A 13,601-nucleotide genomic window follows, 5' to 3' on the forward strand; every position below is an offset into this window, starting at 1 on the left:
TTTACCATGTAGACAAAGCCTAAGGATTATAAAATATATAAGCATGACCACTTCTTTCCTTGTTTCCATGGCTTTATCAGAGCCTTTGTATTCAGATATTCATGTATTTAGTAAACATTTTGAATATCATCTCCGAATATGGATTTATATTTACCTGACTGTCAAGTTGATCACTGGGTTCTAAGCAGCTGATTATGCCTATAGCCAATCATGTGCCATGATCTGTGAATAATTGTAGGCATTGTTGTTTCAAATCTCAGTTGGATTTACAACAGTGAAATGGTTAAAAATAAAGACTAAATGAGTTGCTTGAATATACAGTGTTTCTTTCTTCTAGAATCTTGTTTTAATGTACATTTGTATAGTGACTATTACATTTCCAGCATTAGAGAAATATTGATAGGTTACAGACTTATTTTCACAAGGGATAGATTTTAGAAATTTGATATTTTTCGTGTGCTGTTTTAAATGGAAAGAGACTTGGTCAGGATTTATGGTAAAAGAAAAATGACTAGCTTACTAAATAGCTATTTTCAAGCTTTAAGAAAATATGTAGGTGTTCCCAAAATTGCCTTAGGTGGTGTGTTGATCTTCATTTAAACAAACAAAAAAATCTATGGAAATCCAGTGCCCCCCATCACCAGCAATCCAGGACTCAGTAACCAGCCCCACAACTAACCAAGCAACTCATAAAGACAAACTAATTTTACTTACTAGAGAATACAGCTGGGAAAATTTTGTATCCCAAACTTTTTTCCCCATTTATTATGTAGTTTTGAGTCAAATGAAACATTAAGGTGAATTGTTCCAGTTGAAGAACCTGGAAAAATTCCAAAAAAGCTACATGTTTTGCTATGACATCTTCAAAATGAAACATTTTGATGGTTCAGTTTAAACAAGGTTTAATTTCTAACTTTACTTTACTTTTATAACCAAATGATATTATAACACCTAGCATAATATTTTTGCTTGCACAAAATATTTCATTCAACCCGAAATATTTTTTGAGTCATTGGATGTGTCTACACGTGACGCTACATTATTGTAGCAATGCACTATGAAGATGTAGCATTCGCAGGCACAAGCCATGACACCGCAGCTATGTTGTCGTAGCAACATGCTCCCACAGTATAGCGTGTTGCTACGGCGACATAGCAGCTAAAAATAACCATGCGCCGCTGGCCTGGCACAATATGGGTTGGTACTGCGCTGTCATTTAGGTGCAGTAACAGCAGAGCCATAGTGGCATGTGTAGAAGTGCCCACTGAAAAATTTTTGAAAATGTTGTTTTATATCAATGCTAAATTATAATTTTTATTTGGCCAGAAAACTAAAAAAACCACTCTTTTGCATGACTACAGTCAGGAATAGATTCCAGTGCAAACTTCTTAGTGCCTAGGAACAAAATAAAAAAACCCAACTGAATATTGGAGCCATGCAAGCAAATCAGTGGGGTTGTGAGTACTTCACATGCCTTTGCATCAGGCCCTTTGAGCGTAATCTTGCTATCATTGAAACCAATGGCAAAAAATAAATTGCCTTAAACAAAGTTGGATCTAACCCCTTAGTAAGTAAGCCTGCAAAACAAATTGTCTTTGTATCCAGGGACTTTTTTTAGCCTTCCTGCTCATGAATCTATGGCATAAGAAAATTACCTTGACATTGTAATACAAATATTGCTTTGCTATCATAACATTGTTACGGTCCTCGCATTTCTTCTCAGCCCTGTAGATACCATGAATGCTGTGTGCCTCGTTTGTTATATAATGATTTTTTTTTTTTTGGTAATCCTTGCTCTACAAGGAAGCAAAGGTTGGTGTGAGAGAAAGGAGGGGGGATTTTAATCAGCAAGTGATCTGAGAATAAAGAAAGGTTACCTGTTTGTTTGTTAACAAGTTGAAGTAAATATGAGTTAAAAAAATCTGAGACACCAGTCAAAGGCAATCAAATATGTATTTAATTAAAGCAAACATAAAAATTAAAGTTACATGTTGAATCAATAAACAGCACTTTTTTCTACATGCATTTTGAACAAGACAGATCAGAATCTTGCATGATGAAGACATAATGTGTCATAATAATTAGGAACACAGACAAAAGAACAGCTAATCAACATGCAAATTTATGCAGTTCTGGCGATTCAGATGAGGCAGATTTCTACCTCTTTTTTGCTTGATTCATCTTCATTGCTAATCATCTGAAGGCTGCCAAATGTTCACTGACACTAATGTATTATAGGTCAAGAGAGGCAGGTCTTCACCTATTACCCCCACAAACAATATGCTTTCCTTCCCTGTTTCCTCTTCAGGATTTTCAGCAATTACTGCCAGATGCAATCAGACTCCTTGAATAGGAGCAACTGGGGCTTGTTTGTGGCTTGGATTCATTAGAATCAGGAGGATGAAGAAAGGAATAAATTACTTAATTGCACAAAAAAGTTGCAGCCAAAGTGATGGTGAGAGAAGCTGATTGTGTAGATGCGTATTAGGCCACTCTTGGAATGGAGGATCTTAGAATAGCTGGTAGTTTGGCCTTGCAGATTCAGACAGATTTGGGTGTCCTCCAAAACAGATGGCTCCACATACCATCTATTCTTCTCTTTGTCAGGTTTTACCATTTATTTGATCTTGTTCATCTATGATGCTGGTTGTATTAGATGTAACACAAATATGCATTCAGATCATATCCATTTAGTCTTGCATCCCAACTTTTATTCTTTTTGCCTTGTTTGATGAGATGATCAAGTTGAACAAAGCCCTTGTTGTCCTATTCTTGAGCGACATCCGTACATAAAACACCAAAAACGTGATTACTGAACCAGGCTTGCACAGTGAAAATAATAGTCCGATGCTACAGGTTTTTAAGATTTATTTCTTTATATTTTACCAACTAAGCCTCAACTTGCACAAATGATTAACTAATCGGACAAAACAAAGAGTTAATTTTTCTTTGATTCCCATAGAAGCAAACGTTTGCATATGCCCAGGCAAAACTGTCAGCCTCCCATCCTTATGCTGAGACCCCTGTTCAGATATTCACTTCAGGTTCCAGGCCATGTGTTATGCTTGTGGGTGGTCTTAAGATCTTAAAGAAAGGCTTTGCCCTGTGAAGTCATGCAGCACTGTATGTAATTAGGCAAGTATTATTATTATTCTTATTTTTTGCAAACCTCTCTCTCTGTTTTGGGGGGGAAAGATCAATGCTTTATGCTAGAAAAATCTTTCAGGTAGTGGTTGCAACTAGCATTTTATAAATTACATTTTTGGCCAGGGATCCAATTCACCTACAGTCCAGTCAGAACACAAGTAAAATATTGCTCTACTTTACAATTCATTTATACAGATCAGAATGGTCATGCATACTTTTGATTTTTACATCTGAAGTGCGTGTGTGTGTGTGTGTGTGTGAATTCAGGGCAGAGCTTTTGCAACCAACACTGGACTTTTGGTTTGGGAAGGGGTTGTTCCTTGTTTCATGGATTATAGTGAGGATCTTCATTCAGAGATGGAATAGCCTGTGTGTAATATGATGATGATGATGTAGCCAGCCCTGGACTAGAATCAGTTTGAAAGGTCCATATTCATTTGGAACCTGACAGAAGTCAGTGAATGCCACTTTACTTTGATATCAAAGTAAAACAGTGTATGACCCTGCCACCATGGAGCTCAATTAATTCAAAGTCTCAGTGTACCAGATGCCTTACCACTGTAAAGCAAAATGGTACACCTGAGAGAATGACAGGACATCACGTTCCAAACGGAGATGCCTCTGTCACAAAGCATCCAAACTGCAGAATACTGAATGAAGTGTTCCCTCAGCATTCCCTGGGATGAGGAAGCATGTAAAATACCCAGGATTTACAGTGCTTTGAGGCTAAAAATAATCTGCACTCAATCAGGAGAATGGTGACCATTTCAGAAAGCATGGGGTGCTCCTCCTTCAGAGGATACATGTTGATGAATGTTTGTGTATATGGCATGCTTTTGAAATGAAGACTTTGTTGCTAGGTCCTAAGGGGGACAGTTGTTAATATAGCATTTTTTGTGGGCCTAGGGGAAGAGGAGTTGCAGGTTTGTCCAACGATTGTTGCTGGCTGTTGGAGGCTGCTCAAGATTCTCTCTCTAGTTCCAAGGGCAATTTCCAAGGCACTGAGCACCCTCATCCTTTATTATCAAAGGGACTGTAAGGCCAGTTCTTTTAAATAATGTAAGGATGATGACTGTCTACCAGGCTCCTTTGAGGATGTTCCAAGTCCAGGGTAGCTAGGCACAGTCCCAATATACAGGAGCTCTTCAAAGAGTTGGATGCATTAATTCCATGGCACAGCACAAACTAACCTTTGCACTGTAATTAAAACCCACCAATAAATGGAATTAAAAATTAACTTGTATTAAAGCGGTGGTGGGTTGGACATGGATAAAATATTCATTCACTAACCAGTTAAACCAGATCCCACTGTAAAATGTTGGAAATTATTTGTCTCCTCTAAGGCTAGTGCCACAATCACTTACGGTCCAGGTCACACAGATGTACTGTAAAGGATTTTGCGACAAATAATTACCTTTGTAGGCCCTCTAACTTTTCATTTATACTTTGCTTCCCAGTTACTTGTTTGTCTGCTTTTCAAATAATTTGGATTCTTTGCAAGCTGTGTAAGTGGTATAGAAACCCCATTAGTGTTTAAGTAGGGGTGAGTGGTGGACCAGCTTTGGCAGCTGACTTGCAGGAGGTGCAAGGTTGGTGGCTGCTGATGCAGCCCAGGGCATAAAGTCTGGTTGTTATACACACGCGCACACACCACCAGGTTTGGATGTCCTTTCTTCACTTCTGCCTTTTTGTTGTGTCTCTTGAGGTCATTGATCATAGAATATTTGCTTGACCTAATAAATCCTTGCTGCCGTAACTTAATAACTATGAGTGTTTTTGGAATACAGTAGAAAAGCAAAAATAAAATTGTGTCACAACATATTTCTTTCATTTTTGACATGTACATTGGATTTTAATTAGTTGATACTTTCCAGTGCACCTGTAAATATACTTTATTGTATATATGAAATAATTTTAAAAGCCCCAAAGTCTTAGTAATTAAAGATGACATTTTATCCCAGTACTAATAGGGGAAGATTTCCTTAGGCACAAATGGCATTAAGTTTCTTACCTAAAGTGTCTAACTGTCCTTGGCATCTAAGAAATTCTGTGCTGAGAAGTAGGAACAACTGATCTTTTTTGGTATGAATGTTAAAGTACTGGTGAAGTTCCACTGAAGTATTATTATTTAAATCGCCTCCAAATTATTCATATTTCATAAGCAGGATTTTGGTTGGTTAAACAGCAATGAGATTCCTAACTCTTTTAATCAAATTCTGCTGGATGGTTTTTTTGTAAGGATAAGACTGAGGGGACAAAAGACATACAAGGAGCTTCTTTTTGTACAAAGGATACCTAGCTTCTTTTCAGACTAAAGATGCAAGAGTAGACAACGTCTGACAAAGGCTTCTTCTGTCTGAAGGCTTCCTCTATTGCTCGAAAGGCAGGCTGAACCTTTGCTTTGACAGGCTGTAAAGCCTATGTAATCTCTTGCAGAATGATCTTTGCTTTCACAGCTCCTCATGTTGCACTATGTCCTGATTTCTGCAAATGTTTTAGTCATGTGAGGTATTAGCTGACCAGTTTGGGTAACAGAGTTCTGCCCGTGGATTGTTTACAAAGTATTTGTTTGGAATATTTGTTATTTCTTATCAGGATGTATGACTGGTTACCCAGTCACAGCATACTGTTTCAGCTCTCTGATTGGATAACTGAACCATTCAGAACAATAAAATGAGGAAAGGCAAATGATGTAAAATGAATATTCTCATCCACACGTGAATGTAAGGGCAATGGAGAAAAAAACAGCCATTTCCCAAATATTCGTGTGGACATTGATGAGCTGGCTATGGACACAGTTGAATTAGACATGAGAAATTTGGGCATTTGTGAATGTCTTTCTTTGAAGTATTTGCCTAGTTCTAAACATGCATTGAACAACTAACCCAAAGTCATACTGCTTCGATAGTAACCATATTTTTTAAATACGAGTGTTTCCTATTGTCTTGTAGGACATGCTGCAGAAACGGAGGTAAAATAATTGATCTCTCTAGGGCAAAATGAGCATGTTTATAGGGAGACCACCGTAGAGTGTGTGAAAAACGGAGGTTAAAAAGGTTGCTGTCCTTTTGTGCAGGGAATGGGGTACGTCACCTTACCGGTCTCTGAAGGCTCTTGAGGAACTTCTGCTGATTGGTGAACTTATTTGCCCTGACAGTCTATTACCTCCTTTGTTTTGACATATTTTCATTCTCCTCTTAATGTTTCCTGTTTTCATGAATCTTCCTCTTCTGCTGTATTTTCCTGTGTGTGTTTTGTCTCCCAGATGTTGTATGGCCGGCTATTTCAGTAACTCTTTTGCGTACTACAGTATTGAAAAAAAAAGTAATGGAAAAACCCTATACTGGAGAAAGTCTAGGCACGTCACATGTTGGGTAAAACACATTTCAACAATATTTTAAATGTGCCTGTCTAAACTATTGCAGCACTGGCCATTGTTTAATCATATTAAAGCATAAATGAATTGAGAACTAACCAAAGTATTTATTAATGTGTGCACTCAACATGCAAGTTAGTATTTACTGTTTTAAGGGAGAAAAGGTTGTTGTAGCAAAGAATACTTTGTTAACATTGGTGCTCTTGCAAACTATTAATATTTATTGTGTGCTTGAACCTGGAGTATAACAAACTATTTACCTAATAATGAAGATATATTAGTAGAGAAAAATGACCCTTTTATAACATATAGTTTCATGTTACTGACTAAAAAACCCTTGAACTCTGATTTTAAGAGAATTATTTTTTGTGATGGCTATTGGCTGCTGTTGTCTGAATTGGGAGCAAAGCAATTTGGCCAAGATTTTAGGAACAGGATTCCTAAAATTAGGTTGGATTTGCAAAAGTTCTTGGCATTGGCTTAACTCTGTGCTAGCTGAAGTCAACTAGCAAGTTTTGCTAGTTGACTTGCAAGTGCAAGTTTTACAGTCAACTTCAATACAATTAATTAGGTCCATAGTTAATGCTTCAGTGGTTTGTCCAGTAAGTCCATATACTTGGAAAAAGTGCTAAGTATCCCAATGAGGTCAGAGTTGTTAATGCTCAGCACTTCTGAAAATCAGGTTAATTAGGTGACTAACTTCAGGATCCTTCTCTTTTTAAGTATTGGCCTACTTATCTTGGCACCTTTCTTTGGTTAATCTCTTTTCCTATATTTCCCATATTTAACAGCTAGTTGCTACACACTTTGTAAACATAAAAGTACAATGAATCTGTGCCCTCAATATTTACTCCTATTCCAAGGCCAACCACACTTTGCCTTTGAGATTTATTGGTTTTGACAATGCCACGCAAAACTCAAAATTTAATTCCAGGAATGTATTGTTAATATAAAGAAAGAATGGGAAGGAAAGACTCAAGTGGACTCCAAATTAATTGATAGAAGAGGATGGGAGTAGAAGGTTTAACCGGGAGCAATAGCTAGATATTTTACAACCTGGGCTTAAGGACCTGAACCATATCATGAAAATGGCCTCTGTGACAGAATCTCACCAAGACCTCCTACTGGTCACTTAGCTGAATGCTGTCAGGTCACCCAGCTGCTCAAATCTTTGGTATTTTAAGCTGCTGGACTCTGAATGGAGCCCAGGCTTTCCCCTGTCCTGTGGATCACCCATGGTGTGGAGCCCCTATGTATCTATTCCCATCCTGAGAGCTGGAATCCATAGATTATTGCCTTTCCTAGGATTTTGTACTGACTTATGTAATAGTTTATGAACAGCCTTTCCAAGAACCTGAGGCTGAGAGGTGAGGTGATAGACAGAGCATGGCAGCAACAAAAGTCAGACCCTGGGAAGATGATGAGCAAGCTGTGGAGAGGAAAGGTGTTGAAGAGTCAGTACTGAAGTATGGTAAGTGGCTGAATTAGATAAATCAACCTCCTAGTTCTCTTCCTCCAAGCATGTCGTGTCTTTAGCACAAGCACAACTTTGAAATCTTGTTATTGTTCACAGATAAAATAGTCACTAAAATGAAATTTGGCCTGTCACCAGACAGGAAGGAGGACATGATAAGGGCCTATCTGCGCAACCACATTGTTCAAAATGAAGGATTATATCTTTATGGATCTGTAATGCAGTTTGGTAACTTGGTTCAAACATAATTAGCTTCTCTTGACAGCTGACTACCAAAAATGACTAGTTGAGTTGTAACCCTTACTTCAGTAACAAGGTGTCAGTGGGCATGTCTACACATGCTATTAATAGTAGGCTTACTGCTGGGGAGCAGAGGGGGGATCCTGGAGCAGCCAGCTCTGTGCCATGTGGAGCTGCTTCTGGGGACAGGCGGAGGCTGGATTCCCAGACACTGCTCATTTTCCAGAGCATCCAGCTCCATGCTGAGAGCTTGAACAGAGGGCAGAGAGCTCCCCAGTCTCAGCACTGTTTGGCTGAGCAATGTCAGGACTGGAGACAGAGCTCCCTGTCTGTGTGGCCCCTTGTTCCATATTTGTTCCCAGTCAGCATCTACATGACTGTTTTTACTGTGCAGTTAGTCTACTACCTGTATTTTCAGGTAGTAGCTAATTGTGCAGTAGACTTATTTACTGAACAGTAAATGGTGTGCATGTGTAGACAGTGACAATTTACTGTGCGGTAGATTGGTCTGTTGTGCAGTAAGCCATCTCGTGTAGCAACAAAATGTCTAGGTTAAAATAGCCAAGGATTCCTCTTCAAATTAAGGCAGAAGGCAGCGAGGCATGGTACCTTAGGGCAGGGGTAGTTGACTGGGGGTATGTGTACCCCCAGGGGTACTTAGGAAGGTAGAGCATACGCATGGGTGGGTGGGGATGGAGTGCTCTCTGAGACATGGCAGTGGTGTCCCCCTGGCACATTCACCTCTTACCAGAGGGAAGGACGCACTGGACGCACTGGGTGCTGCTGGCCCTGCACAGCACACTGCAGCATATCCCCACCCCAGCTCACTCTCTATAATGGCCACTACTCCCGTAGCAGAGCTGCAAGGGTCTGAATGGCAGGGGGTAGGGTGGGGGGTGGTTGTGCCCACCCCTGGCGGCACATGATACGTCAGGCATAAGGCCAGTCAGCAGCCCGTGGACACACAACTGGCCATGGCACAGTGCCCAGCCAAATGGGGTGGTGGTAGTGGCTGCTGCATGTGAGCCCTCCCCTTCGTTTGACCCCACTTTTTAGTGCCACCACTAGGTGCACACCCAAAAGGGTTGGGAGGGGGTGCGTGTGCCCTGGATCATCACATGGGGCAGGGCAGGCTGTGGGCCACTGTGGACTGGGGCCAGGGCAGTGCTGGGCTCTTCCTGATGGGGGTGTTGGGCTAGGTTGTTCTGGGATGGGGTTGGGGGGACTATGGTGAATGTTAGGGTGGCTGTAGCCCTTCCTGTAGCCCCCTCCCAGCACCGTCACTGCCCGGCCTGGACTTGTGACTGGGCTTGTGACTGGGCTTGGGGAGGCTGGGTCATGGGTCAATCGGAGCTCAGTGGCTCATTCGGGGGCATGGGTGAGCAGCTTCCACTGCTGTGCACACCGCAGGGGAGCCGGCGGGGGGGGCACATGCCTCCCCCCCTTTGGCTCCCCTACGTTGTGCCCCTTGACGAGCCACTTGGGTCCGACTGTCCCACAGCCCAGCCCAGCTGGGGCCTCATTCTCCGTGAATGGGGCCCTGGCTGGGCCAGGTTGTGGGACAATCTCTACAGTGCAGGAGGGAGTGGGACAGGGGTGAATGATTCAGCCCTGCCCCTGCCCCATTCCCTTCTGCACTGTGGGGGTTGATCACCAGCCCCACTCTCTCCCTCACTACCATAGAGGGGGGTCAGATTGAGGCCCTGCAGTGAAGGAGGGAGTGGGGCAGGAGCAGAGGCTGGGGTGAATGGGGCCTGGGTGGGCCAGGTGGTGAGACAAGCGGAGGCCCGGGATGCACCACCTGTCCCAGCTGGGGCCCCACACACCTCAGCCCCTGCTTCTTCCTGTGCCCCACTCCCTTCCTCACTGTGGGGGCCTGTTCTGCTTCCCCCGCATGGCCCGTTCCCCTTCCCTCACAGAATTACTTGCTGGAGGGGTGCGCACACATGCACTCAGCCCCCTCCAAAATTGTTGTCTCCCTCCACCTATGCAGTGCCTGCCCCAGCCGCACTCCCTCCCTCACCATGGGGGTCTCTGTCTTCCCACTGTGCCATTAAAAATAAGAAAAAAAATATAAAGGGGTACATGAGCTGAAACTTTGAGACCAAAGGGGTACACTTGTTAAAAAGTTTGAAAACCTCTGCCTTAGGGCACCTAGACCTGTATCTGACACCTGCTCTGATGTATGCTAATTGGCACGTCAGAGCAGACCCGATTAATCAAGTCTGATGGAATGTACTAATTAGCATGCTCCAGCACCCTTGGCTTCTCATGTATTCAGTCTCACTGTGCTTCATAATGGTGGCAAGGGTATTTTAACTAAAGCTCATTGACATTGAACTTTAGTCACAGCACCCCTGCTGCCATTTTGAAGTGTGGGATGCTAAACACATAAGACTCTGCAGGTACTTTAATTAGAACAGCTCCTGAGAGCTGCCATGGGGCAGCTGCCATGTGGGTGCCAGGCAGGGGGACTATCCCTGATGCCACCCACTGGTCTGTGCTGCATTGGGGGGCTCTGCCACCAGTGCCCGGAGGCCCCAGTTGCCACTGCTGTTGCAGCAAAGAGTCTGGGGCTTTAAAAAAAAAAAGCCCTGCACTCACCGGATGTAGCAGTGGTGATTGGGACCTCTGGGTCCTTGTGGCAGAGGCCTCCCATGCAGCACAGAGCAGTGGGGGGCAGCAGGGTTTGTCTCCCTTGCTTGGCACCCACACAGCAGCTGTTGCATTGTACAGGTGCAGCATGGCTCAGCAGGCTGCTGCACACTGTCTGGGACCTGGGGCCCCTGGGGCTGAGCACTGCTAGGCTCCAGCTGACATGTGGAGCTGCCCCAGCTTCCAGACAGCGCACAGTACCCTGCTGAGCTGCACTGTGGTGGACCTTCCATGCAGGTGCCAAGTATGTGTGGGGGTGATCCCCGCTGCCCCACACTGTATGGAGTGGCTCTGCTTTTTTTTAAAAAGCGTTGGGAGCCTGGGCTGGGTGGGGGATGGGGCCAGGCAGGGCAACCACAGGGGCTTCTCTGGCAGCTCCTCCACCTGTACCTGCCTCTGCCCCAGTGAGGGGAGCCACAGAGGCTATGCCCTGCTGCCACTTGCCCAACCGGCGCGGAGTGTGTGTGCAATGCAGGCTCGGATTGCTCTGGGCGGCAGCAAGGCATAGCCCCCACTCCCAGTGCTGCCATGCCTGCATCAGTGCTGGGAGTGGGGACTCTGCCCTGTTGCCACTTGCCAGCTGGCACAGGATGTGAGCATGACAGGTCTGGGAGTGGGGCTATGCCCTGCTGTTGCTTGCTCCCTTCTGCCTGGAGTGAGCCACGCCCACATCCCACCCCCCTGTCACGACTGGGCAAGTAGCAGCAGGGCAGAGCCTCTGCTCCCAGCACTACCACATCCACATCCTGTGCCCCCCTACCTTCCTCCCTGATTAACACAGCCTTCTGCCCTGGCTGGGCAACTTTTCTCAGCCATAGTCCCAATCCCTCCCTCCCCCAGCCCCAACAGACTTACCAGCTGGAGGCAGCTGTCAGCTGCCTGTTTAGTCTATGGCCAAATCTCTGAAGTGGCCAAATCTTTTCAGAAGCTTTTCTGAATCAATTTGGATGCTTTGAATCGATTCAGCGCTTTTAATTGGTCTCCCAATTCGATTTGGATTCGGAGATTCAGTCCCCGAATTGGGCAGAATCTCCTCCGAATTGAATCAGCTACTGAAGCTTCGCACAGCCCTAAAATAAACCTGCCTAAGTCTTGCTTTTCATTTTAAGCACTTGGTAAATTGTGCAACATGAGTGCACGCCCAGGCTCTGAAATCCCACTAGTTAAATGACACCAACCCATGTGTGAGGTGTGGGGAAGGGAGGAAGTGAAAAATAAAAGGGACATTTGCTTATCAAATGTTCAACCTGACAGGTAAGGAACTAAATTAAAGGACTACTGCCCCAAAACAAGGGTGTTTTATATTATGTGTGTGTAAATTAAATAATATAAATAAAACACTCTTCAGGCAATAGTCCTTTAACTTAGTTCCCTACCTGTTGGTGTGAACATTTGATAAGCAAATGTCCCTCTTATTTTTCACTTCCTCCTTTCCTCACATCACCACACCTTACACATGGGTTGGCGTCATTTAACTAGTGGGGTTTCAGAGCCTGGGAGTGCACTCAGGCAGGTTTATTTCTAGTCTTGGGAAAAGGCTGCTTGCTCCTATGATAGGTTCTACCATTGAATGCAGTTATAGTAAATTCAGTGTTATTGTCTCATGGGAGTTCACTCAGCTCTGTTGCTACACTTTGCAACTTCTGCAAAGCGACCTCTGTGCCCTTGCCTCTCATTAGAGTGTTGCCTCAGCATTATCTCTTCTAAAATCTTCAGGGGAGGGAGAATTAATGACACCTCCACATGGAGCTTTTGTTCTTTCGCCTCTTCACTAACAGTAGTGAGTTCCCTGTCCTCTAGAGCTGCTAGCCCTAGGGCTTACACAATTGAGGAGCACTTGTCACTTTCCATAGGACTTGTGCTCCTAAGTCACTTACATGGTTCTGAATCCCTCCACCCCCTGGTACTGCTAAGTAATTGGGGTACTGCCAGGTTATAAGTTTATTCCCTCCCACAACAGATGGGTTTGGCAGAGGAAGCCAGCCCTTTAGAAGTCTGTAGCCATTGCTGGCAGTAAGCTCATCTTCTCTCCTCTTGAAAGACAATGGTACCTGGGATTTCTTTCAGCCCCAGATGGAAAGCTTTTCTAAAGGGAGGGGAGGGAGAAGAGTGGTAATGAGGATGAGTAAGATTTTGTTTTTTCCAAGAAAAGATGTCATCTGGCGCTTGCTTTTGGAGTTGGTTGCTCACGAAGGTTTCTCATTCAGGGTCTTAATTTTTGTAAAGCGTGAATTACAAGAAGTCAGAAGAATGATGCAAAGAGCATTTAATAATGCACATTCACAAAAGAAGTGGTGTAACTACATTAATTAGGCAAGTCTTGCGTAAAGATTCAATGTAATTATATATTTGAGACAGTTAATTAGGGAGCTACTTGGAAATTTCAGTGAATATTAAGGTAATTATACATAAATACTATAACCATTAAGACTGCACCCATAATGAAAGCAATAACTAATTACATAAATAACAGCATACTTATGTTTTTACATTACCAACACCTAACAATACTTCCTCTCTTCCCCTCTCAGCCATGCAAATGACAGAACTTCCATTTTTAATTCAGATATTCTTGCAAATTGTCAGGGAAACAATGAACTTTTCTCTTGTTTTCTTTCTCTAGAGAAACCTGGGAAAATGGCAGAGATACACACCTAGCAGCAAACAAGCCCAGTGCACTGCAGAGGGTCTGTTGATGGTGAGTTTAAG

The sequence above is a fragment of the Gavialis gangeticus genome, unplaced genomic scaffold (genome assembly GCF_001723915.1).
Source record: "Gavialis gangeticus isolate Ggan-Ray unplaced genomic scaffold, GavGan_comp1, whole genome shotgun sequence".
NCBI classification, from domain to species: domain Eukaryota; kingdom Metazoa; phylum Chordata; order Crocodylia; family Gavialidae; genus Gavialis; species Gavialis gangeticus.